Here is a 26,736-nt window from a genome sequence, read left to right on the forward strand (position 1 = left end):
GTCCAAGGGACTCTCAAGAGTCTTCTCCAGCACCACAGTTCAAACACATCAATTCTTCAGCGCTCAGCTTTCTTCACAGTCCCACTCTCACATCCATACATGACTACTGGAAAAACCATAGCCTTGGCTAGACGGATCTTTGTTAGCAAAGTAATGTCTCTGCTTTTCAATATACTATCTATGTTGGTCATAACTTTTCTTCCAAGGAGTAAGCGTCTTTTAATTTCATGGCTGCAGTCACCATCTGCAGTGATTTTGGAGCCCCAAAAAATAAAGTCTGACCCTGTTTCCACTGTTTCCCCATCTATTTCCCATGAAGTGATGGGACCAGATGCCATGATCTTTGTTTTCTGAATGTTGAGCTTTAAGCCAACTTTTTCACTCTCCTCTTTCACTTTCATCAAGAGGCTTTTCAGCTTCTCTTCACTTTCTGCCATAAGGGTGGTATCATCTGCATATCTGAGGTTATTGATATTTCTCCCAGCAATCTTGATTCCAGCTTGTGTTTCTTCCAGTCCAGCGTTTCTCATGATGTACTCTACATATAAGTTAAATAAGCAGGGTGGCAATATACAGCCTTGACATACTCCTTTTCCTATTTGGAACCAGTCTGTTGTTCCATGTCCATTTCTACCTGTTGCTTCCTGACCTGCATATAGGCAGGTCAGGTGGTCTGGTATTCCCATCTCTTTCAGAATTCTCCACAGTTTATTGTGATCCACACAGTCAAAGGATTTGGCATAGTCAATAAAGCAGAAATAGATGTTTTTCTGAAATCCTCTTGCTTTTTTGATGATCCAGCGGATGTTGGCAATTTGATCTCTGGTTCCTCTGCCTTTTCTAAAACCAGCTTGAACACCTGGAAGTTCACAGATCATGTATTTCTGAAGCCTGGCTTGGAGAATTTTGAGCATTACTTTCATAGCAAACTCCAAAGATTGTGGTATGAGAACTGGAGGGTAAAAGGAATAAATTAACATTGGGAGAAACTTGAAAAACACTACTTCAGCCCAGAGATGAAGGTTAACGTCAACAGTGATAAGTCTTGTTTATGGTATATGGTCTTGATTCTGTCACAAAAAGAATGGCATTTTCCTTTCTGATCTTTCCAAACACACAGTCCCCATATAACCATGAGAAAAAATATCATGCAAGTCCTAATTGAGGGACAGTCTACTAAATATCCAACCAGCACCCTTCAGAACTGTCAACGGCATCAAAAACATGAAGATCTGTGAAACTGTTGTAACCAAGAGTAGTATGGGAGAATATGACAACCAAATGTAAAATGAGACCCTTGATGGGATCCTGGGCAGGAAGACAGCATTACAGAAAAAAAACTAAAGAAATATGATCAGGGGCTTTTGTTAGTCATAATGCATCCGTATTTATTCCTTGATGGGGACAAATGTACCATAGTAATGAAAGATATTAATTGTAAAGGAAACTGGGTGTGGTATGTGTGGAAATCTCTGTCTTATCTTCACAAATTCCTATAACTCTAAAACTATTTTAAAAGTTTAAGGTAGTGTTTTTATGCAGCTGATGTCATAAGTTGAAAATCAAGACTATCATAGATTCATGTGTGCTGATATGGAAAAAATGTTGAAAATGTGAAAAAAAAGAAAGCCACAAACACATTTCAATTCATTTCATACAAAAATGTAAAAAGGGACACATTTCAGTCAGTGTTAATGAGGTAGATGAATCTAGAGTCTATTATACAGAGTGAAGTGAGTCAGAAACAGAAAAACAAATATTGTATATTAAGGTATATATACATGGAGTCTAGAAAGATGGACTGATGAATCTATTTGCAGGGCAGCAAAGGAGACGCAGACATAGAGAACACACTTACAGACATGGGGTGGGGAGGGCAGCAGGGAAGGGGGTGGAACAAATGGAGAGAGCAGCATGGAAACATATATGTTGCCATATGTAAAACAGATGTTGTCATTCAGTCGCCCACCCCTGTCCAACTCTTCGCATCCCCGTGGACTGTAGCACACCAGGCTTCCCTGCCCTTTACCATCTCCTGAAGTTTGCCCAAGTTCATGTTCATTGCATCGGTAATGCCGTCCAGCCATCTCATCCTTTGATGCCCTCCTCTCCCTCTGCCCTCAATCTTTGCCAGCATCACGGACTTTTCCAGTGATGGAAAATAGATGGCCAGTGGGAACTTGCTGTATGACTCAGAGAACTCAAACTGTGGTTCTGTGGCAACCTAGAGGAGTGTGGAATGGGGTGGAAGGTGGGAGGGAGGTTCCAGATGGAGGGGATATTACTTATACCTATGGCTGATTCATGTTGATGTAGGATAGAAACCTACACAATATTGTAAAGATATTATCCTTCCATTAAAAATGAATAAAATTTTAAAAATGTAAACCCACACATATACATGCAAACCAATATTTGTAAGGCTATATCCTGAAGTGTGATTACTTTAAGGATAGGAGTGGCATGTAGGATTGCAACAAATAGGATCCACACAGGCATAGACTTTTTTCCATAGCTGCTTCTCTTATTAAATACTTTATAATGAGCACATATTTGTATGTATGCAAATTACATATGATTTAAAACAGACTTTTTGTGTATATTCATCTTATGTATATTTCATCTTGTCTGCTACCAAGCCTTCCTTAGTCAATTATTTTGTGTATATTTCATCTTGTCTGCTACCAAGCCTTCCTTAGTCAATTATTTTCTTTAACTCCTGTAACATCAAATATTTTTTCCCAGTGTATCCTCTGCTAAGCACGTAAACAAGAATAAGCGTCTCCCGGGTTAAAAAGAAAAAATGAGTAAACAAAACAAAAGGCCTACCTTATACCCATTAGTTACTCCATTTCTCTCTCTTTTTTTTTTTCTTTTGCTGCCAAACTACTTGAAAGCATTGTCTTCCCGAGTTACTTCTGCTTTCCTCTCTATTTTTCTCACTGTCATTTCTCCACATATGACCTTCTGTTTTTAACCACTCTACTCAATCTAATGTTATGACAGCCTCCCTGATAGAAGCAGTGTAGTGGGGAGGCCAGACCTCTAGGCAGATGTAAGGCTCTGCAGTTGGAAATCTACATATTCTGCTTGGCCTTCCTAATCTGCTTCCTTATTTCATTCCTAAAATAAGGACTAGGACTATATCCATCTTGGTATCTCTCAGAATAGGGCCCAAGGCTTAATATGGTTCAATAAATATTGATTGGGAGATCTCAAAAAATACTCAGAATCTGACAATTCTTGTGTTTGCTACCACACCTCTTCTGCATGCCCTCATCATCTCTCTCCTGGATTTGTGCCATCTTGTGCTCTTGAAGTAAACTATTGTTCCAAATGCATCTCTCTGCTTCTTCCCTCAAAGCCTTTCAAGTCTATTTCAACAGAAAACCCAGAGAGAGCCTTAAAAACCTAAATTAGGGCAGGTCTCTCCTCTCCTCAGACCTTCCAGAATTTATCATTACCAATGAGCAAGAGTGTGTGTGTGTGTGTGTGTGTGTGTGTGTGTGTTTCTGTAATGAGAGGAGAAGTACAACAGGAAAAGAAAGGATATGAAGAGAATGTCTCAATTGAGCAAATGACCACTGGGGGCAGCTGGGTCAGTGCCGCTGGGACCTTTGAGAGACAGTATAAACAATCCCAACCGAAACTCCAAGGAGCTGAGGATTTTGTCAATGACATCCTGTCAGTCACTGGTTGAGGGCTGCTGGGAAAAGGGTCATAAGAAATAAAGCAAGTACCAGTATGCCCCGCCCACGCCATCCTTGAGCCTAGAGACTCTCCTGGCTGGAGAGCACTTAGAGCAGCAGAAAGGAAGTGTAAGTGGGAAAGGGGAGGATCAAGTGGGTATGGATGGGTGATTGACAGCTCTGCCAAAAGGTCTTTTCTCAAATGCCTTACATATTTTTTTTTTCCCTTTCTAGCTCCAGAGTTATTTAGAGCCCCTCAAGAAATAGATGGCACAGTCAAAGAGGGTAGTTGGAGAGAGTTTAACAAAAAGGCGATTTACAAATATACAGGCAGGTTTAAAGAACTCCTCTGGTTATGAGAAAACTAGATGGATGAATGTTATTTCCATCGCCTGAAGGGGCAGGCATAAAAGTAGATACTTGACCCCATAATAGCCATAGCTTTTGTGTAAACAGAGAAAACCGGACACTGACAAGATGTACTCTAGAAGGGAAGGATCAGGAGAAAGAATACTTAGGTGGCTCTCTCTTCTCACCTCTCATCTCCTAGCTGTGCTTTTCATTGGTCAAGCCAACAAGAAGCCAGAGATTCAGGGGGTCAAACACTTCTTAGAGGTCAATGGCCAGACCTCCAAGCACAGTAGGATAGAGGATTGAATCTAGAAGAGCAGACAGAGACTACTGAACATACCCCAAGGCAACGTGAGCTCCTTGAGAACACATTGTTTCCAGTTTAGTTGAGATATAATTGATTTATAAAACTGTGTAAGTTTGAAGTATGCAATATGTTGACTTGATACACTTATATATTGTAAAGTGATTACCACCATAGCCTTAGCTCATACCTCCATCACATCACATAATGACCATTTTTTTTGGTGATGAAAACTTTTAATTTTTACTTTCTCTAGTTCAGTTCAGTCGCTCAGTCATGTCCGACTCTTTGTGACCCCATGAACTGCAGCATGCCAGTCCTCCCTGTCCATCACCAACTCCCATAGTTTACTCAAACTCATGTCCATTGAGTTGGTGATGCCATCCAACCATCTCATCCTCTGTTGTCCCCTTCTCCTCCTGCCCTCAATCTTTCCCAGCATCAGGGTCTTTTCAAATGAGTCAGCTCTTTGCATCACGTGACCAAAGTACTGGAGTTTCAGCTTCAACATCAGTCCCTCCAATCAACACCCAGGACGGATCTCCTTTAGGATGGACTGGTTGGACCGGATCTCCTTGCTGTCCAAGGGACTCTCAGGAGTCTTCTCCAACACCACAGTTCAAAAGCATCAATTCTTCGGTGTTCAGCATTCTTCACAGTCCAACTCTCACATCCATGCATGACAAGACAACTGGAAAAACCATAGTCTTGACTAGACCCATCTTACTTTCTTAGCACTTTTCGAATACAGAATACCATATTATTAACTCTAATCACCATAGTGTCCCCAAGGTCTATCCTTGTTGTTGCAAATGGTATGATTTCCTTCTTTCTTGTGGTTGAATAATATTTCCTATATATGTTTGTTTGTGTGTTTGTGTATATGATTTTTATCTGTTTTGTTCACTGCAGTATATCCTGTGTGTAGCATGGTGCTCAGCACATAGTCAGCATTAAACAAATATTTGTTGACTCATTCAGTTCACTCATAGTATTTTTGTTTTTCATTATAAACTATTCCAGAATCATGCTATATTGGATTCTTGCTTTCCAGAAAATAGGAGTTGGTATCTCAATTACGACTGAATGCCCTAACAATTTTTTAAATGTTTATTTATAGAGCAGTGTCACAGCTTCTAATAGCCATGATATAAACTTGATAAAATAACAAAGAAATTTTCTAATTCAGTACTTCCATTTTCTTCTCTGGATGAGGCAGTAAAAATTGTTTGACTGAATCACCAGACTACTCACTCATTTTTGACTCCTAAGATCACTAAGATATTTCAATCTGATACATCATTACTGCTAAATAAGGTGTGTATGGGAAACTGCGTATTGCATTTTGCTGAGCATATATCAGAAGAAGAATTATTAAATTTAATTTGATCATTTCTGCATTACTAACTTGAGAGACCCTTCTGTCAGTCTTACAGGATGCTATTTAAATATCTAATGGAGATATATTACAATCTTGGATTATATCACATTTGTTATTGAAATAGTAGTTTAACAAAAAGAATGATTTAAAAACAGTGTTCCCATACTAAGTTAAAATAATTTGTTAAGTTTATTTTATTCATACTTACCTATGGTTTGGCCAAAAAGGTCATTTGGGTTTTTCCATGTTAACAAAAAACCTGAACTAACTTTTTTGCCAACACAATATTTTTACTTTCTATTTATTAAAAAAAAAAAAAAAGTAGAAGTGCCTATGTACTGGGTCTACACCCCAAAAAAGTGTCCTTTTCATTATAAGGAACTGAATGCAAAAGTAGGAAGTCAAGAAACACCTGGAGTAACAGGCAAATTTGGCCTTGGAATGCGGAATGAAGCAGGGCAAAGACTAATAGAGTTTTGCCAAGAAAATGCACTGGTCATACCAAACACCCTCTTCCAACAACACAAGAAAAGACTCTACACATGGACATCACCAGATGGTCAACACTGAAATCAGACTGATTATATTCTTTGCAGCCAAAGATGGAAAAGCTCTATATAGTCAACAAAAACAAGACCAGGAGCTGACTGTGGCTCAGATCATAAACTCCTTATTACCAAATTCAGACTTAAATTGAAGGAAGTAGGGAAAACCGATAGATCATTCAGGTATTCCCTAAATCAAATCCCTTATGATTATACAGTGGAAGTGAGAAATAGATTTAAGGGCCTAGATCTGATAGATCGAGTGCCTGATGAACTATGGAATGAGGTTTGTGACATTGTACAGGAGACAGGAATCAAGACCATCCCCATGGAAAAGAAATGCAAAGAAGCAAAATGGCTGTCTGAGGAGGTCTTACAAATAGCTGTGAAAAGAAGAGAGGTGAAAAGCGAAGGAGAAAAGGAAGGATATAAGCATCTGAATGCAGAGTTCCAGAGAATAGCAAGAAGAGATAAGAAAGCCTTCTTCAGCGATCAATGCAAAGAAATAGAGGAAAAGAACAGAATGGGAAAGACTAGAGATATCTTCAAGAATATTAGAGATATCAAAGGAACATTCCATGCAAAGATGGGCTTGATAAAGGACAGAAATGGTATGGCCCTAACAGAAGCAGAAGATATTCAGAAGAGGTGGTAAGAATACACAGAAGAACTGTACAAAAAAGATCTTTATGACCCAGATAATCATGATGGTGTGATCACTAGAGCCAGACATCTTGGAATGTGAAGTCAAGTGGGCCTTAGAAAGCATTACTACGAACAAAGCTAGTGGAGGTGATGAAATTCCAGTGGAGCTATTTCAAATCCTAAAAGATGATGCTGTGAAAGTGTTGCACTCAATATGCCAGCAAATTTGGAAAACTCAGCAGTGGCCACAGGACTGGAAAAGGTCAGTTTTCATTCCAATCCCAAAGAAAGGTAATGCCAAAGAATGCTCAAACTACCACACAATTGCACTCATCTCCCACATTAGTAAAGTAATGCTCAAAATTCTCCAAGCCAGGCTTCAGCAATACGTGAACCATGAACTTCCAGATGTTCAAGCTGGTTTTAGAAAAGGCAGAGGAACCAGAGATCAAATTGCCAACATCCGCTGGATCTTGGAAAAAGCAAGAGAGTTCCAGAAAAACATCTATTTCTGCTTTATTGACTATGCCAAATCCTTTGACTGTGTGGATCACAGTAAACTGTGGAAAATTCTGAGAGAGATGAGAATACCAGACCACCTGACAGGCCTCTTGAGAACTGTATGCAGGTCAGGAAGCAACAATTCGAACTGGACATGGAACAACAGACTGGTTCCAAGTAGGAAAAGGAGTATGTCAAGGCTGTATATTGTCACCCTGCTTATTTAACTTATATGCAGGGAACATCATGAGAAACGCTGGACTGGAAGAAACACAAGCTGGAATCAAGATTGCCCAGAGAAATATCAATAACCTCAGATATGCAGATGATACCACCCGTATGGCAGAAAGTGAAGAGGAACTAAAAAGCCTCTTGATGAAAGTGAAAGTGGAGAGTGAAAAAGTTGGCTTAAAGCTCAACATTTAGAAAATGAAGATCATGGCATCCGGTCCCATCACTCCATGGGAAATAGATGGGGAAACAGTGGAAACAGCGTCAGACTTTATTTTTCTGGGCTCCAAAATCACTGCAGATGGTGACTGCAGCCATGAAGTTAAAAGATGCTTATTCTTTGGAAGAACAGTTATGACCAACGTAGACAGCATATTCAAAAGCAGAGACATTACTTTGCTGGCTAAGGTCCATCTAGTCAAGGCTACGGTTTTTCCAGTAGTCATGTACGGATGTGAGAGTTGGACTGTGAAGAAGGCTGAGCCCCGAAGAATTGATGCTTTTGAACTGTGGTGTTGGAGAAGACTCCTGAGAGTCCCTTGGACTGCAAGGAGATCCAACCAGTCCATTCTGAAGGAGATCAGCCCTGGGATTTCTTTGGAAGGAATGATGCTAAAGCTGAAACTGCAGTACTTTGGCCATCTCATGCGAAGAGTTGACTCATTGGAAAAGACTCTGATGCTGGGAGGAATGGGAGGCAGGAGGAGAAGGGGACGACAGAGGATGAGATGGCTGGATGGCATCACGGACTCGATGGACGTGAGTCTGAGTGAACTCTGGGAGATGGTGATGGACAGGGAGGCCTGGCATGCTGCGATTCATGGGGTCGCAAAGAGTTGGACACGACTGAGCAACTGAACTGAACTGAAATCTTCATATTGACCTGGAACCTTTGAAAAAAAGAGGTAAAAATTTATTTGAAAAGAGGATGGTTTCAGATGTAGTCAAGTTAAAATGAGGTTATGCTGGATTGGGACAGATCCAAAGTCCAGTATCACTGGCGTCTCTATAAGAAGAGGGAAATTAGGATGCAGACACACATACACGGATGAGAAGACTATGAGAAGATGGATGCAGAGACCAGAGATAAGATGGACAAGCTAAGGACCACCAGAGACTGCTAGCAATCAGCAGAAACTTGGGGAGAGGCATAGATCCTATTTTCCCTCAGAGCCCACGGAGGAGCCAAGCCTGCTGAGAGCTTCACTTCAGTATCTTGCCTTCAGAACAGGATAGACTATGTTTCTGTTGTTCTAAGTCACATCATTTGTGGCACTTTGTTACAGCAGCCCTAGGAAACAAATATAAAATTAAACAAAGTACTAAACCAGTTCTCATTCACTGGTGTTCATGTTTGGAATATTCTGGAAACAGAGATGATGATCACTTTTGAGATATCAAAGGGAAAAGAATATACCCAGTCTTTATTAGCAAGTGTCTATCTGCCAGTTTGCATTGAGAGAAATCAGAACCGACCACCAACCAGGTGCTTCCATCACAGTATTTCAGTCTCCAGTGGGTCTGGATGATGAGTTTTCAAGTAACTCCTACAGGTACCTGAACTTATTTAAGTCTAAAATGAAACAAGAAAAGAAAAAAGCAGACTATTAAACCCATCAACCTATAAAATTAAAATTGACAACAGTGTTTTGAAAGTCTACTAAATACCAGATTGTGTTTGATTATGGGAATATACTGCTGCATAAGACAATGTCCCAGACTTCAAGGAACTAGGAGGAACTTCAGGTGTGGCTATCATGTAATGCTTAAGTTAGGAAGAGGGAAACAAAGCTACAGAAATGTATGTGTTAATCACTCAGTTGTGTCTGACTCTTTGTGACCCCATAGGCCGTAGGTCACCAGGCTCCTCTGTTCATGAAATTCTCTAGGCAAGAATACTGGAGTGGGTAGCCTTTCCCTTCTCCAGGGGATCTTCCCAACCTAAGGATCGAACCAGGGTCTCCTGTATTGCAGGCAGGTTCTTTACCATCTGAGCCATCAGGGAAGCCATAGGGTATATCACACTGAGCATTTTGCTGAAGGCATTTGGAAGCCACTGAAGAGTGTGAAGTTGAAAAGCAAAATGATATAATCTGTTGTGTAGTAGAGAGCTGCTGCTGCTGCTAAGTCACTTCGGTTGTATCCGATTCTTCACAGCCCCATAGACGGCTGCCTACCAGGCTCCTCTGTCCATGGGATTCTCCAGGCAAGAGAACTGGAGTGGGGTTCAGTAGAGAGCACTTGATCCCAGGTGGTAAAGAATTTGGGCCAGGCTATAATGACAGGGACATCAGCTGAGTGACTAGAGTAGAGATTCCAAGAAAAGATAATGTGGCCTTGCATAGAAAATTGACAGTAAAATAAAGGGTGAACAAATGAATAGACTTAAAAGATATTTAAACTGGGGGAAGGGATGGCATGGGAAATGAGAAGGAGCATCCAAAGGCATCCTCCAGATTCTTGGAAGTTACTGGAGTGTTGTTGCATTTTCTTGAGCCTGGAGGCCCAAGATGAAGACTAGGATCAAGGTGTGAGATAAAGAGGCAGGTTTGATGGTCTGTGCTCAAGGATATAGATTTATTGTTTACATTTAATTTCTTTATACATCTACTCAGTCTCAAACATGCCTTTTTTTAAAATTCTTTCAAATATATAGCTTCCATCTCTTTATGAATCTTTTTTTGACTGGCTTATTGTTTAAGCAGGCTGATACATTGTCAAGTTCAAAAATAGTGAAGTCATTCTAGGTATTACATAGAGTTAGATGTTTCCAAATCAAGGTTACATGAGAAAATGTCCAAAGAACTTGAGGTAATAGTAAAAGACCACTTTTAAAGTAAATTTTAAATAACAAATGGTAATTATTCTCATTGGGTCATAATACTTTTCTTATCTTTTCAGATAATGGTGGAAACCCTAAAAGATGCAGGCTAATAATAAACATAAGGACATAAGTTGGAAGCAAATCAACTCTCTTGAGAGATATTAAAACATAATAAATTTATTTAAATATAAAGAAAAACCCATATATTAATATTTCATGGAAACACTAATTAAATAAGTATTAGAAATACTGTTCCAGAAATGAAAATACATCCCCTGCTGTTCTGATCCCAGGCATCTGCCTCGCTCTCTGTGTAAGTCTCTTATAATTGTTTGCTTTCAGACTGGACCTGGGTCTCAGTTTTCCTCTATGTCCAGGGACCAGGGTATAAGCACTATTAAGCAGCATATACTGAAAAGAAAAATATCAGTATCTAGAAATGAATTAGGAGAAGGCAATGGCACCCCACTCCAGTACTCTTGCCTGGAAAAGCCCTTGGACGGAGGAGCCTGGTAGGCTGCAGTCCATGGGGTCATGAAGAGTCCGACACGACTGAGCGACTTCACTTTCACTTTTTACTTTCATGCATTGAAGAAGGAAATGGCAACCCACTCCAGTGTTCTTGCCTGGAGAATCCCAGGGACGGGGGAGCCTGGTGGGCTGCCGTCTATGGGGTCGCACAGAGTCGGATATGACTGAAGCGACTTAGCAGCAGCAGCAGAAATGAATTAGAGATACAGCTAAGAGGAGTGGGTGAAAGACAGAACTACTAGTTTTCTACAGATCTGTTTATTTGTTTTTTGTAATTGAAAACAGTGGAGGAAAGGATAGATGGATTCTCTGAAGCCACAGAGCAATTTCAAGACCATTCTTTTCAGTAGCATCAGCATTAATAACTTCAATGTACCTATACATTCTGTTCTATGAATACTTCAAATTCTCCAAGATAAATCTGTAGAAAACAGGAAATTGATTCTTCACTCTTCCGTCTTTGACTTCTAATGTTAATATTATTTTAGCTCTTCACACTGTTTTTAGAATCTGTATACTCAATCTGAGTGTTTGCTGGAAAACTGATAAAATTGAGATCATGAGAATTGCTTTCCTATTTTTTCTACACTAGTTTGAGTCATATTTCTGTAAACAAACATGTTCATTAATAGATTCTTTGTCTTACTTCAAAAACTATAAAACTCAGTGCACCAGCCCCAAGCATCCAGTATCATACATCGAACCTGGACTTGCAATTTGTTTCATATATGATATTATATAAGTTTCAATGCCACGGGGAGGGAGGAGGGAAGGGGGTTCAGGATGGGGAGCACGTGTATACCTGTGGTGGTTTCATGTTGATGTATGGCAAAACCAATCCAATTAAATAAATTTTTAAAAAATTAAAAAAATATAAAACTACCTACTCTAATGTATAACATTACAGAATTTTGCTCTTATGTTTATTATAGCATTTCTCCATCCTGACATTATCCGACATGGAATTTCTACCAGGCTGTCACAGTTGTTCTTATTGTCTGTGTTAGCATTAATCAGTCGAGAGGAAGCTTCTTGGGGCAAAACACATACATTATTCATAATTATATCAGCTAGCTTCCAGCATCCCACAAGAGGTAAAAATTCTATACATTGTATGAAATTGGCAGGGCTTCATAAAACCATACAATAATCTATGATTTGGCATTCTACTGGGTAACAGTTAATATTTATCAAATATTACCAAGTGTAAGACACAATACAAAGTATAAACCTGCACTCTTATATGAAGCATTCGAGGATACATGTGTTTCAGAATTTTGACATTTAAAACTTCTTTTTAGGTTTTAGAATGATAATGTGATGAACATGCTATTTTAAAGTCATACCTATCCAAACTCAGGACAGCACCACCTTTGAACTCTCATCATTTCAAATCAGATTTGCCATGAAATAAATTTAGATTAGATCAGGTTTTGGTGCCAAATCAAATAGAATACCAAAAAAAATTGGTTTTAACAGGTGTACTTTAAACTTCAGAATTAGGTACTGTGGAAAATATTGTAAGGTAAAGGATGATGACTCAGACTTCTTTTGAAAGACCTTAATATTTTGTATGAGAGATAAAATAAGTTTTTAATAGGAAGCAGGAGATATTGCATGTTGATGAAGGGTCATAAATTAAGCAAGGGAAGAAGAAACAATAGGATCAATATCTACTTGGAAAGAGGTATGAGCAGGTTTCAGTTATGGATCAGAGAGGGAAGGGATAGGCAATTTAGGGGGTAGGGGATGCATAAGGAAATAAGGAAATGGAAAAAGAAAAGAAATAACTTCAGAAAAGATATGTGTCCCAGAATGTTGGGATCTTAGGTAGAGATCTTGGGAAGGGGTTGTGTGGTGGTAAATACAGCTGGAATGGTAAATCAGTGTTACATTATAGGGGCCTTAGGTTTTGTGACTATTTGTTTTTCTGTAGGCCTTCCAGGGCAATTAAAATCTTGTTAGTTATGCCATATTCAGTTGTGTCCGACTCTTTGCAACCCTATGGACTGTAGCCCACCAGGCTCCTCTGTCCATGGCATTTTTCAGGCAAGAATACTATAGTTGCCATTTTCTGCTCCAGGGGAACTTCCTGACCCAGGAACTGAACCATGTCACCTGTATTGGCAGGCAGATTCTTTACCACTGAACTGCCTGGGAAGCCCCATCAGTTATGCTGCTGCTGTTCTTGCTAGCATGTGTCTATTCTTGAGTCCCAGATAACTAACTCTAGACAGAGCATTCCTAGGAACAGTGGATCCATATTTGCAGCTGCTTCCTGGACCTATCCACTTGTGCATCCTATAGTCATCATACAACTAATTTGTTTAAAATCTCATTCATTCATTCATTAAACAATGTTATTAGCCAGTGTTATAGGCATTGAAGGTTCAGTAGTGAAAACTGTATCCCTGACAGAGCTTACTGACTCAGGGAAGCAGACATTATCCAAGTAATCGCATGGCGGAAAAAATTACAAACTGGAGGGTGACCTGAAGGAAGGAAGGAATACCCTTCTGGAAGGGTGTGTAAGAACAAGTTTTGCTGTATATACAGAAGCAGCTGGTGCTCACTGAGGAACTGATCTTTAGCTTATTTAGGAGGTAGAAGAGAACAGCAGGACTGGACCAGTTGAGGGGAGGCAGTGCAAAGCATCGATGACAAGGCTAATAGGAGGCGTGAGAGAAAAGGAGAGAGTCAGTGTGGTTGGAACACACAGAGCGAGGTGGAGAGGGACGCGGATCAGATGAGACTGATTGACTGCATAGGAACTTGTGAGCTACTTTAAGGACTTGAGTCTTTATTATTTGAACAGTGGAAAATCAGGGAGAGGATTTCAAAATGACTAGATTGTGTGTGTGGGTGTGTATGTGTGTGTGTATGCACACGTGCACACATATCTTCTTCTAAATTTCATTTAAGTTAGCTACATATAAAGTTAAGTGTATTTTATCTCTTGGGTTGTAAGTTTCATTTTCCCAGTTTGTTCATTTTAAGTGAATATATGTAGTTAATTAATTGTGGGTGCTATACAGGATCTCTTTTATGGATATTCAATGATTTACCTATTGTGTTGATGATAGATATAGTCTTTTTTTAAAAAAAATTTCATTGGAGTATAGTTGATTTTACTATATTGTGTTACTTTCAGGTGTATGGCAAAGTGAATCAGTTACACATAGATGCACTCTTTTTTAAGATTATTTTCCCATATAGGCCATTACAAAGTACTGAGCAGAGTTCCCTGTGCTATACAACAGGTTCTTACTAGTAATCCATTTTACACATCAGTTCAGTTCAGTCGCTCAGTCGTGTCCGACTCTTTGTGACCCCATGAATCACAGCACGCCAGGCCTCCCTGTCCATCACCAACTCCCGGAGTTCACTCAGACTCACGTCCATCAAATCAGTGATGCCATCCAGCCATCTGATCCTCTGTCATCCCCTTCTCCTCTTGCCCCCAATCCCTCCCAGCATCAGAGTCGTTTTCCAATGAGTCAACTCTTCGCATGAGGTGGCCAAAGTACTGGAGTTTCAGCATCATACCCTCTAAAGAAATCCCAGGGCTGATCTCCCTCAGAATGGACTGGTTTGATCTTGCAGTCCAAGGGACTCTCAAGAGTCTTCTCCAACACCACAGTTCAAATGCATCAATTCTTCAGTGCTCAGCCTTCTTCACAGTCCAACTCTCACATCCATACATGACCACTGGAAAAATCATGGCCTTTACTAGATAGACCTTTGTTGGCAAAGTAATATCTCTGCTTTTCAATATGCTATCTAGGTTGGTCATAACTTTTCTTCCAAGGAGTAAGTGTCTTTTAATTTCATGGCTGCAGTCACCATCTGCAGTGATTTTGGAGCCCCAAAAAATAGTCTGACACTGTTTCCCCATCTATTTCCCATGAAGTGATGGGACCAGAGACTGTGATCTTCATTTTCTGAATGTTGAGCTTTAAGCCAACTTTTTGACTCTCCACTTTCACTTTCATCAAGAGGCTTATTAGTTCCTCTTCACTTTCTGCCATAAGGGTGGTGTCATCTGCATATCTGAGGTTACTGATATTTCTCCTGGCAATCTTGATTCCAGCTTGTGTTTCTTCCCGCCCGGAGTTTCTCATGATGTCCTCTGCATATAAGTTAAATAAGCAGGGTGACAATATACAGCCTTGACATACTCCTTTTCCTATTTGGAAGCAGTCTGTTGTTCCATGTCCAGTTCTAACTGTTGCTTCCTGACCTGCATATAGATTTCTCAAGAGGCAGGTCAGGTGGTCTGGTATTCGCATCTCTCTCAGAATTTTCCACAGTTGATTGTGATCCACACAGTCAAAGGCTTTGGCATAGTCAATAAAGCAGAAATAGTATGCAAATGTCAGTCCCAGTCTCCTGATTTATGCCCCCACTCTTGTCCACTCCTAACCATAAGCTTGTTTTCTACATCTATGGCTCTACTTCTGTTTTACAAATTAGTTCATTTGTACCCTTTTTTTTAGATTCCACTTATAAGCAATATCATATGATATTTGTCTTTTGTGTCTGACTTACTTCATCAGTTTGACAATCTCTGGGTCCATCCATGCTGCTGCAAATGCCGTTATCTTCATTTTTTCTGGATGAGTAATATTTCATCTTATACATGAACCACATCTTCTTTATCCATCCCTCTGGATGGACCTTTAGGTTGCTTCCATGTCCTGGCTATTGTAAAGAGTGCTACAGTGAACATTGGGATGTTTATATCTTTTCAAATTACAGATTCCTCTGGGTATGTGACCAGGAGTGGAATTTCTGGGTCATATGGTAGTTCTATTTTTAGTTTTATAAGGAAACTTCATACTGTTCTCCATCGTGGCTGTACCAATTTTCAATGTTTCTCTTCTCATGGTGATTACAATGAATGCTATAGAGAACAGGCTTCCTTCATAGCTCAGTAGGTAAAGAATCTGCCTGCAATGCAGGAGACTTGGGTTCAATCCCTGGGTCCGGAAGATCCCCTGAAGAGGGAAATGGCAACCCACTCCAGTATTCTTGCCTGGAGAATCCCATGGACAGAGAAACCTGGCAGGCTACAGTCAGTGGGGTCACAAGAGTCAAGACACGACTTAGCAGCTAAACCACTGTTGAGAACATCCTTGAATATCCTGGAGAACATACACATCCCGCTTATTTGAAAAATATACTGAGGAATATATGTTGTCCATTATGAGAATTTATGTAAACATGCATACATGTAATGGTAATGTAACATTATATATTACTATACGCTTTTCCTGTATTCTCTGTTTCCATTTTTGTCTGTCTGCATCATTATAAATTATTCCTTCTTCTCTGTCTTCCAATTAATTAGTTTTCTCTTCTGCAGCTTACTGAGTTCTTAATTTAGGTTATTGTTTTGGTCATTGCATTATTATAATTTCAAAATTTCTGTTAGTCCCTTTTAAAATTAAAAAAAAACTGCCTGACAAGTTATATAATACAATTGCCTATGGAGATGGAAATAGTCTATAAAACATTATCATAAAATAATAAAATATCAACCAATAATTTATAGCCATTGAGATGTTGAAATGTAGTTAATGAGACTGAAGAACTTTATAACATACATGCAAAAATCCTAAACAAAATACTAGCAAACAGAATCCAACAATATATTAAAGGGATCATGTTTCATGATCAAGTGGGGTTTATCACAGGGATACAAGAATTCTTCATCTGTGTAAATCAATCAATGTGATACACCATATTAACAAATTGAATTGTTTTATATTTAAAGCTAAATAGCCACATTTCTAATAACTTCCACATTAGACACCAAAGGTCTGTATGTTATGATTCTATTATGATTCTACTTTCACTATCCACTTACACTTTAAAAATAAAAACTAACCTGTCTGCCTTGAAAATTTTGAAAAATAAAGATAATTATAATCAGTTAAACAAGATTTACTCATCATTCATATTTTATCTTATATGTATACACATAAATACTGTATGCATATTTGTGTCTGAGATTGCCTATGTATATTTATAACTATGCACACATATAATACAGAGAAAATAAATTTTTGCAATACTGTTATAGGTACTTTTATAGCCCTCTGTTTTAACCTAACATTTATCAAAGAATTCTATTATTAAGTACTCTCTAAAATAATTTCCTATAATGATTATATAAGATTTCCTCTTTTGTTTCTATCTAGATTTAGATACTCTACTGTTGATGAATATTTAAACAGTTTGCAGTATTTTGCTACTATTGCTCACAGAATTATGAATAGCCTATGGACGTAAATTATGGACTTTAAATCTGATTTATTTCTTAGGATTACTGAGATTAAGGTGGGATTGCTAGAAAAGAGTATCCATTGATTAAAGTGTGTTTGTCATACATTGTCAAATTGATTTTCAGAAAAATTGTAGTAGTTTACATTTCCATTAGAGAAATGTAAGAATGCATGCTCTTCTTATTGGTATGTGCTTTGTCATTTGACTTGAGTTTTCACCACCCAATGTAAACCGTCTAAGGACGTTAAGCATAGCCTCTATTTTATATACAAGGCTTTTTTCAATTCTATTTATATTTGAACTCACTGAGGATTTATGGTTCAAGTTACTCTGTCCATTTAGAACCTTCCTCTTGAAAACTGTATTATAATGAGTTTGTTCTCTTGCTTCTCCTCTCCCTTTCTGCTATCTTTCTTTCCTATCTCTAACGTGGCATTCTGCCATAGGTCTGGTCTTTAATTTTGTTCCATAGCCTCTCATAAAGTACCCTCCCTGTCCATTATTCAACTCTCCATGTTCAATCCTAAATCTTAAGTCCACATTTTCAGCTCATATCTTTGAGATGAAATCTCACTTTTACAATATGCCCACTGAATACTTGTCTGCTTGTCCCTACTGACACCCATCATGTCTAGGATCTGAGTTTTATCATTACTCCTGCCCCAACTACCCTAACTCAACCCCTAGTATGTTCCAGTTTTCCCTTTCTGTAACTAATTTCACTGTTACTTGGGCTGGAAACACCTCACTCTTTTGCTTGTTGCCTTTGTCTCACATATCCAGTTAGTCATGGAGAATGACTGACTCTTCATTTGCAGTATCAATCAAGACCACGTCTAATCTTCCATTACTGCTACTTCCGTGCTAAAACAGGCCCTTATCACCATGGCAATTTGCTCTTAAATAATGCTCCAGCATTTAGACTCTCTTGTTATTAATCAGTCTTCACAATGCTTCTAAACCCATCTACTTAATTTATCACTTTGTGGGTACCGCTCTCTTCATCAAAAGCCTCTCCGTTTGTCTTCTAAGCAACCCTAAGTTTCATCATTTATCAAGTGCCTGCATGCAGTTTCTCTATAGAACAGCTACATTCAGCTTCTGGAGATACTATGACCTTGTGTGAAAAGGTCTGAAAGTGCTTGGGAGTTGACCTCCCCTGAGGCTTCCACCAACCCTTGACTAAGAGATGTAGTTGTACCTGGATTTTAGCAGCTTTGAAACTTAGATTACATTCCAAAGGTTTCCCTTGGCCTCAGGCTGCAGCCTGTTCTCTGTGGGCTTTTTAGTGGAGTTAATCCTTACCTGGCCTCCTCTTCTTTCTTGCCCTGCTTCATCTATTATCTTATCTGGCTATCCTGGCAGCATTTCTTTAATAAATGACTTGCCCTTGAATTCTCCCCTCCTACTCCTAAGGTCTGGTTCTAAAAAAATAAAAAAAGAAAAAGAAACTTGGTAAGGCACTTTGACTCAAACCAGAGACATAACTACTGCAAATAAGCCCACACCAAGTAGAAAAACAGGTGTGCAAAGCAACTGAATATAATATCTGCTATAGTAGTGATACCATAGTCCACTGAGATAGAAGGGAAGAAATACGTATGCCAGATGAGAGAAATCAAACTGGGATGTCTGGATCCTGAAAGTAACCTCTGAGTGGAGTTTAAGAAGTAAGACTTTTTTCAGGCAGAAAGCAAAAAGAAACTTTTCATAGGGAAGAGTATGGGAAAAACTACTATGATATGAAGTATAACATGTTTGTGCTCAGTTGCTTCAGTCATATCAGATTCTTTGCAACCATATGGACCATAGCCCACTATATTCCTCTGTCCATGGGATTCTCCAGGCAAGAATACTGGAGTGGGTTGCTATGCCTTCCTCCAGGGGATCTTTCCAGCCCAGGGACTGAACCTGCGTCTTTTATGTCTCCTCAGTTCAGTCCAGTTCAGTCTCTCAGTCATGTCCGACTTCTTGTGACCCTATGGACTGCAGCACGCCAGGCTTCGGTGCCCATCACCAACTACTAGAGCCTGCTTAAACTCAAGTCCATCGAGTCAGTAATGCCATCCACCATCCATCTCATCCTCTGTCATCCCCTTTTCCTCCTGCCTTCAATCTTTCCGAGCATCAGGGTCTTTCCCAGTGAGTCAGTTCTTCTCATCAGGTGGCCAAAGTATTGGAGTTTCAACTTCAGCATCGGTCCTTCCAATGAATATTCATGACTGATTTCCTCTGGGATGGACTGGTTGGATCTCCTTGCAGTCCAAGGGACTCTCAAGAGTCTTCTCAAACTGCGCAGTTCAAAGCATCAATTCTTGGGCAGTCAGCTTTCTTTCTATGTCTCCTCAAGAGCTACAAGGAACTCTTTATTATTATCAAAAGACAAAAAGTAATACAAGGGAGGGGCAGAGGACTGGTTCTGGCAGGTAGGTAACATGGCAGAAATCTGCACTCAAAACATTCACTGAGTGACACAGAGGAAGTTTGTCTGTTTCATCTTTTGAAAATGGTGAACAAATGAAGAAACCAGAGCAGTGATGCCATCAGATTTAGAATTTTAACTATTGCTCTAGGGACATCGTGGAGGACTAGAGGAGTGAAAATTTGATTAGTTGGGTTAGGGCTGGTTCAGAAAAAGGATCTTCAGAAATCAAATATCTTGGTGGATAAGAAGGGCTAAGGAGTCTACGGCCATACCACCGTGAAAATGGCGCTGGGTCACCTCTGATCTCAGAAGCTAAGCAGGGCCAGGCGGGTTAGTGCCTGGATGGGAGAAGTGCTAAGGAAGGAAATAACAAATATTAGAAGGAAGGACTGACAGTAGTTGAAAATTTATTAGGTTTGAGGACTGAAATAGAAGATGCTTTGAGATGGGCTTTGGGCCCATCTCAATGGCCAAATCCAATATCTTTACTCTTTATCTTACTTAACCTGTTAATAGCATTTCCCTTCCTTCTGCATGCGCTTATTCAATTGTTTTGATAGATTTTCTTTATTTCCAAATTCTTATTAGTAGCCCATTATTCTTTCACTATTTAAATAAAGCAGGTGGTTAAAACTGGAATTATAACATTTAGGCTACTTACTAAAGAATTGTTAATCCCCCAAAAGAATTACAAATAAACAGTATGTATGTGAGAAAAAAAACTCCCCAATCTCAGGTGTAGCCAAAGAAATAGCAAAAATAATAATGTCAGATCAGCAAAAGTTTTAGTGTAAAATGTCCAGTTTTGGCAAATATAAAGGAAAGAAACATGCTAATATACTATCGGTGATAGTGTAACCTGTACAAAGTTTTGGAAAGCAATTAAATAACTGGGAAGTTAAAATGCTCATTTTCTTTGATTCAGCAATGTGGCTGCTAATAATTTAAAATAAGAATCTAGATAAATATATGAAGATGCTTATTACAGCATATTTGTAATAGCAAAGGTCTTAAATTATGTTAAATTCTTCTAATAGAAATTAATTATATTATAAAATGGCTATTCTACATAAAATTATGCAAATATTATAAAGAATTATTGATATGAAAATGACCAATAAATATTTTGTTGCAAAAGAATAGTGAAATGAGTTTGTAGTGTATGGCCTTATCACATAGTGAGAATATGCATGCATTAAAAAAATTCTAAAAGGATGCACTCAAAAGTGCTAACACAGTTTACCATGGAGGCTTGCAGAGGATGTGTATTCACCATTGCCATATTTTGTCTCATTACTAGCAATAATTTGGCCTTAAAATAAATGAAAAGAAAGGAGCAATAACAGGATAATTCAAGGGAAAAGCTTAGTTTTTTTATGTCTGTGTGAACAGAAGGGATGGAAGATGATATTTCTGTGTAATTCTGGTGAAATTATATACAATTTAATAAAAATAAAATCCTCATAGTAACACCTTAAAACAGGAAGTGCATTTACAGATAGGAAAATAGAGGCTCCTCACACACTGTGTGTCTGATGAAGGACAGATCTCCTGATCCCTGCCCTGGTGCTTTCTCCTTTTCTTATGCAGTAGTGTATCTACTACAAGAAAATCAAATCACCTGAGATGAAAAGGTTCTCAGTCATTAATATCTGCCATTTCTTAATATATGGGATTGATTTTGAGTTCATGAGTAAGTCAGAAATTTTGAGGAGTTGACTGTAGGACACTAAAGTTCTGATGTATACTGATCAGACTATCTCAATTCAATTCCATCCTTCTAAAAGGATGATTTCTAAAACACTGAGAAATATGGCTCAGTCTATGTCCCTAATTTAACAGAAGAGGGATTTTGAATGGAAGGTAAATAAACTATGAAGTAGCACTGTAGAGTTTGGCAAGGAAGACTATGCCAAATAGCTTACCTATTCCATATATAAGTTGACATATCTCCAATAATTTTCCTACTGAGCACACTATAAGTGAAATATTAGCACATTTGATCTAGGGAAGCATCAACTGATTAGTTCATTGCTATAAAGTATAAATTCCCAACCATATAACATTTCAAGTATCAGTCTATGGGAAATGAGAAGGCATCACTAAAATGTGAGTGATATGACTATTATGTGCTTCCTTCCTTTTGTTAGAATGCTTTATATTGAAAAAATTAATGATTTACTAACAGAAAAAAAATTTTAGTTACTTTATCCATCTTCTTCTAGGAAATTACAAATAAATTTTGTTATTTTAAGAAAATAGGGATGGATTTTTTTTGTTTGTAACCTTCAGTATATTAACAATGAATTCCTTCCTAGTCTTGCTCAGTATCCTTCCTCCAGTACTTCAATGACATTACCATTGATTTTTACTATGCATTAAAATAGAAATTTTACACATATATTTACCGAATTCAATATTACTAATTTGATAAATTGGAAGATAAAATAGAAAGGAAAATTGGGGTATATTTAAAGATGAAATCTGCTAACATGTCAGTGTTTCTGTTTCCTTATGCAAGTTATAAATAATACTTCTAATTGAGAAATACTATCAATAAATCCTTGTTATATATAAATAGTACTTTGTATATACATCAATTCTTATATATATTCTGATTTCAGCTTATTAAACTGATATGTAAATATATTTTGTAAGACAGACGCTCTTATAAGAAGATTAACTTGAAGTAGACAAGTGAAGCAGAATTTACATTTCCTATCCTGGAGAGAAGTTTTATTAAAATCTAAAGTGTAGATCTTGGTCTCAGCATTTAAAATTTATCTTTAGGCATTTGGACTAAGATCTCTACATCTATGTTCCTGGTAACGTACATGCTTCTGAAATGCAGGATTTTACAAGGAGACTAGTGTAATTCGATGGTTAATCACAAAAATTTGACAGAGGAGCTGTATTATGAATCTTATATTTCCCTCCTCTGATTCAAGAAAAGATCTCATTTGTCACACCTTAATGCTAAATTCAACTGAGTTCTCTAATTGGAAAAATGTCTGCCTGATACTTCATGCCTCTCCACATCAGAGGTGCCATTATGCTTAATCCTCAGTATGTGAGAGTAAAAGTTTATAATATAGTCACAGAAAGATATTTTGTCCCCAAATTTGCCTGACATCTGTTGAAAGGAAGTACATTTCTGATCTAGTTTTTCATAGCTTCCTGGGAATTAGTAAACAGGGATATATTAATTTGTGTATATATGTGTGTGGTGTGTGTGTATATACACAAATGTATTCTGTGCTCATAAAAAAAGACTAGTCTTTCCAAGCCAAATTTATTTTAAAAAGAGGGAACGGATGCATTCTAGAGGGGGACAGGAGTTAAGGGACAGGTAAGGCAGAGAGGTCTTGGCAAATAAAAACTATAGAAAAGAGGCCATGGTGGAACTAGAAGCACTTTCTCATTATAAGTAAAAGGAGCTTCGGAGACACAGAGATGGAAAAATAAAGAAAAAGCAAACAGTTAAGATGGCACCATAGAGAAATGAAAGAATGAGAGTTTTCCCTTCATGGGTTACAAAGGTTATGAAATTGAGAATTTCCACATAATCAAGAGAGGATAGTCCATGGCAAAGGACACATTTTCATCTATGAGCTGGGAGTAGTCTGGGAAGATTAGAGAGGATGCCTGTAATCTATGCTGGGTGTGAACCCTTGCCATTCAGCTATGCTGATAAGGTGAACAAGTCTTTATTTTATTTTGCAACTTAAAAAAGATTTAAATTTGTTTATTTTTAATTGAAAGATAATTGCTTTACAGAATTGTGTTGGTTTCTGCCAAACATCAACATGAATCAGCATACATATGTGTACCTATATCCCCTCCCTCTTGAAACTTCCTCCCTTCTCCTTCCCCATCCCACCCCTCTAGGTTGTTACATAGTCCTGATTTGAGTTCCCTGAGTCATACAGCAAATTCCCATTTACTATCTATTTTACATATGATAATGCAAGTTTCCATGTTACTCTTTCCATTATATTTCCACCCTCTCCTTCCTCCCCTCTCCCCGTGTCCATAAGTTTGTTCTCTCTGTCTGTGTCTCCATCGCTGCCCTGCAAATAAATTCATCAGTACCGTCTTTCTAGATTCTATATATAAGCATTACTATATGATATTCGTTTTTCTCTTTCTGACTTACTTCACTCTGTATAGTAGACTCTAGGTTCATCCATCTCATTAGAACTGACTCAAAGGCATTCTTTTTATGGCTGTGTAATATTCCATTGTGTATATGTACCACAGCTTCTTTATCCATTCATCTCTTGATGGATATTTGGGTTGCTTCCATATCTAGCTATTGTAAATATTGTTGCAATGAATGTTGGGGTACATGTGTCTTTTTCAATATCCTCAGGATATATTCCTAGTAGTGGGAATGCTTAGTTATATTGTGGTTTTAGTCCTAGTCCTTTTAAGAAATCTCCATGCTGTCTTCCATAGTGGCTGTATCAATTTACATTCCCATCAACAGTGCAAGAGGGATCCCTTTTCTCCATACCCCCTCCAGCCTTTATTTTTTGTAGACTTTTTGATGATGGCCATGCTGACTGGTGTTAGGTGATATCTCATTATGATTTTGATTTGAATTTCTCTAATAATGAGTAATATTGAGCATCTTTTCATGTGTTTGTTAGCCATCTGTATGTCTTCTTTGGAGAAATGTCTGTTTAGGTCTTTTTCCCACTTTTTGAATTTTTTTTTTCTGGTATTGATTTCTATTAGTTGCTTATACATTTTGGAAATTAATCCTTTGTCAGTAGTTTCATTTGCTGTTATTTTCTCTGATTCTGAAGGTTGTCTTTTCACCTTGCTTATAGTTTCCTTTGCTGTACAAAAGCTTTCAAGGTTAATTAGACCTCACTTGTTTATTTTTTTTTTCCTATTACTCTAGGAGGTGGGCCATAGAGGATCTTGCTGTAATTTATATCATAGAATGTTCTGCCTATGGTTTCCTCTCAGAGTTTTATAGTTTCTGGTCTTATATTCAGGCCTTTAATCCATTTTGAGTTTATCTTTGTGTATGATATTAGGAAGTGTCCTAATTTCATTCTTTTATACATAGCTGTCTAGTTTTCCCAGCACTGCTTAATGAACAGGCTCTCTTTGCCCCATTGTATATTCTTGCCCACATTTTTTTCTTTGATTGTGTCTAAAGTGTGTGTGTGTGTGTATACATATATCCAGATGGCACTAGTGGTAAAGAACTAGCCTGCCAATGCAGGAAACATAAGAGACACAGGTTGGAATGATCTCCTGGAGGAGGACATGGCGACCACTCCAGTATTCTTGCCTGGAGAATCCCATGGACAGAGAAGCCTGGCAGGCTATAGTCCACAGGATCACAAAGAGTCAGACATGACTGAAGTGTATATATATATATACACACACACATACACACACACACACTTTTTTAAAAATTCGTATGCTTTACCTAAAAGTAGATAAATTCATAAATTGCTCTAACTTCTTTGTAAACCTGGCAGGTATATTTCCTAGAAGTTTCAAATAAGCAAAAAATACCCAGAAGTAAAATCAATCAGGAGTAATTGCTGTGTTCCTATGAATGCTAGACACACTGAAGATATATTTACAATTTTGTTTAAAACTATAGATGGTCTTTGCTTTCAATTCTTAAAATGTGTTTCCTTTAAACTTCAGTTTCTGCAAATTTCTTTCTACATTTTTTTATGAATTTCCTGAAAATGTATTAATTTGTAGACATTTGTGTACATATGCATGTGTGTGCACATAATTTTTAATGAACAGTTAAATAATTTAAATTTGCTAATATTAATAAATTTAATTATGGAAAAAATTCAGGAACTCTTTTACTCTCTGTTAACTACTGTCATTATAGATGCTCTGATACTATAAAAATTAGTTGGGAATTTTGACAAAATAAATCATCCTAAAACAATGAAAACATATTTGCTGGTTCCTAGTTCATCATACTAGCCTGGTGGGCTGCCGTCTATGAGGTCGCACAGAGTCGGACACAACTGAAGCGACTTAGCAGCAGCAGCAGTTCATCATACTAGGTATAACAGAAACAGTAAGATGAAAATATCCAAGTATCTAAACTGTGGAGGGCTGAGAGAGTAGCAACAACGTGCATTTTTAGGCTAGATTTAGGAAGTTTAGAAGCCAAACTTGTCAGCATTGCTTTAGAATTGCAGTATCACATCCGGCAAAAGCATGTTTCAGTCTTTAAACAGCTGTGTGTCACTTTAAGAGACTGTACAGTTAATGCTAAAATTGCCTCTGACTGCTCTGTGCCTTAAACTTTTAGGTTCTTCCTTGGCTCCAGTCCTTATTTGATTTTTGTTGTTTCTTTTCATGGAAAGGTAGTATTTAGTTCAACATTATATTTTATTTGACATTAAGGGAAAATATAATTTGTGAGAGATAAGCTTGAATTCATTTTTGGTCTGCAATAAATGTTTAATGTTATACATTTGGCTTTTAAACATTGTGTTCTCATGAAAATACTGACTATGTAAACCTTATCCGAAATATAATTATGAAAATTATTTTTAATCAATTAAAGTACTTTAATGAATTTTATTTGAAATGTTTAAAATTTGAAAATAGTAGTGGCTATGCATCAATAACTGCTTATACTGTATATAAAACCATTTGTTAATTTGTAGAACATTTATAGCACATTTAATTTTCATTTATTGCCAGAATAATAATACCACCATAATTACAATAAAATATTCATCAAATGATGGCTCTCTCTACATATACTACTCAGTAATTAATGCTCTGCCTTTAATTATATCAAAGACCACTTACAATAGTGTAGTTCTGTGTATGCACAAGGGTGTCACTTTTGTATTAATAACCAGCAGTTTGTCTAAGCTGCCTATTACGTGTTCTTCCAAGGACAACTCTGCCTTAAGGATCTAATTCATGGTCCCATTCCATTCCGTTTTTATTTTTACTTCAAGACTATGGATCTCATTCACATTTTGTTTACTGAGACTATCCTCCTCCCCTG

At 37.8% G+C, this 26,736-nt stretch overlaps 1 protein-coding gene across 2 annotated transcripts in view; it reads left to right on the plus strand.

The window, feature by feature from the left end:
* Positions 1 to 26,736, plus strand: part of GPC5 (glypican 5) — a 1,663,234-nt gene that overhangs the window by 1,430,595 nt on the left and 205,903 nt on the right. The window lies entirely within an intron of this gene.

The sequence above is a fragment of the Ovis canadensis genome, chromosome 10 (genome assembly GCF_042477335.2).
Source record: "Ovis canadensis isolate MfBH-ARS-UI-01 breed Bighorn chromosome 10, ARS-UI_OviCan_v2, whole genome shotgun sequence".
Taxonomy (NCBI): domain Eukaryota; kingdom Metazoa; phylum Chordata; class Mammalia; order Artiodactyla; family Bovidae; genus Ovis; species Ovis canadensis.